We start from the raw sequence: 2,313 nt of genomic DNA on the forward strand, positions 1-2,313 counted from the left end.
GAAATAAATTAATAATACATTTGTAATAATATTAAACAAATTATTAAAATAAATTAACAACAACAATAATTATTATTGTAATTATTATTATTATTATTTTGTAAATTATTTATTAAAAACACACACACACACACACACACACACATATATAATATATATATATATATATATATATATATATATATATATATATATATATATATATATATATATCAATAGATCTATATATATTTATTTTTATTATTTATTATTAATTCAGAGACTATCATTAAACACATATTTTATATATATCATTTTATTTGAATTTGTAAATTATTTATTAATAACATATAATCAATAGATCTATATATATTTCTATTATATATTTGTTAATTCAGAGAATATATATATATATATATATATATATTATATATGTGTGTGTGTGTGTGTGTGTGTATATTTTTTGTCACTGTAGGACTGTAAATGGACTAAATGTACACTCTGCCTCTGCATTCCTCATATAGACAACATATTATTTAATATTTGATTAATTAGTATAACTTTTCATAACGAAAACACGGGATACTGTGTGTACTCCTTGGGTGCTTAAAAAAATAGTTGATAAACTGTAAAAAAAAAAAAAAAAAAAAAAAAAAAAAAAAAATATATATATATATATATATATATATATATATATATATATAAAATAAATTATTAATAAATTATTAATAAAATTAAATAAATATTAAAATAAATCAACAACAACACCACTAATAACAATAAAAAAAAATATTATTATATATTTAGAGACTGAAATATTTTATACTTTTAATAAATTATTTTGTCACTGGACCATTTAATACAAACTAGTGAAAGCAAACATAAAATGTATAATTAATATGTTAATTATTAAAATAAATTAATAATAAAATTAAATAAAAAATTAAGATGTAATAATAGTAACAACAACAACAACAACAACAACAAAAAATAATTATTATATTTAGAGAATATGTAAAAAAAAAAAACATTAAAAAAATTATTTTGTCACTGTAGGACCATTCAATACAAACTAGTGAAAGCAATGAGTAAATGTTAAAAAACAAAATAATTATTATTATTATTTTAATAATTACAAATAACCATCATTACAAGTCAGTTACAAATAAGCGGGTTCAGATTTTAAATAACATTTTGTAATTACCTTTGTGCGAATGTTTAGATTTTGGCCCATTTCTGATTTCCTTTTCCTTTTCTTTTATACAAATGGCCATCATCACATGTCTGAGGACATTTTTAGAAACGTGGCCCTCACAAGAACAACACACACACATACACACAAAGGCTTTTTTCTTGCTCAGTTTCCCTCTAACTGACTCCAGGTTCCAAAAAACACACCCTGTTTCTAGTTAGAAGCAGACATCCACTTCTGTGCCAGAGTCTGTAATTTATTTTCTTGTGTGAAAAGCAGCCCTGTGTTGAAGTACTTTTCCAGGTGACTGGGGGCTTCAGAGAGAGAAACAGCATCTTTTAAATAAATGGAAACCATGCATTGTGGTTTACCGTACCAGCACTTTCATAGTGAATCTCTTTCTGTCCTTTAAAGATGAATGGTTTGCAATAAGCAACACCATCCATTAGTCTGCAACATTAATGTACATTGAGCAGACTAATATATTTTCCAATTTATGAAAGATAGCTACATTTGTACATTTTACAAATAAAACTTGCAGTTTTGGAAAACTTAAAATGACCATCAACAATAGTGCCATCTATTGACTACAATTCAGTACATGTGTTTAGGTCACTATTTATTCCTCTTGTTTTAGCAGCAGAGGACGCCTAATAATCTTCAGATGCATACCCTCGTTTTGATGTCTATTCATCCTAGAGCTCTTGATCTGACAGTATGCTTCCGTTTCTGCTACATTATGGTAGTAAGGTCACAAAGTTCAATTCTGCATCTCTTTTTATTCACTCCAGCCAAGCAGAGATGAATAAATATTGACTTGCACAGAGCTGCTGTCCATGTTTAAGCACTTTGAAGAGGGCTCTTTCCCTCAGGATAAAACTGAAAGTTTAATGGGCCCTTCAAAATACACTTCCACATGCATACACTTCGGGTAGTGACATCTACATATTTATGAGCATCCAAAGTGCATATGAAAGGAGAAGTACGTGAAAGATTAGTATGATAGTAAGTGTATGTGTAAAAAGGTATGTGTGAGACAAAACAGTTGCCCTCATAAATCAAAAAAACCTCACTGTCGAAACTCAGCACCACAGAATTTCATCATCCGTAGCTGATAGAATTTTGTCTTTGACACTAATGTT

Source organism: Garra rufa, chromosome 2 (assembly GCF_049309525.1).
Source record: "Garra rufa chromosome 2, GarRuf1.0, whole genome shotgun sequence".
NCBI lineage: Eukaryota > Metazoa > Chordata > Actinopteri > Cypriniformes > Cyprinidae > Garra > Garra rufa.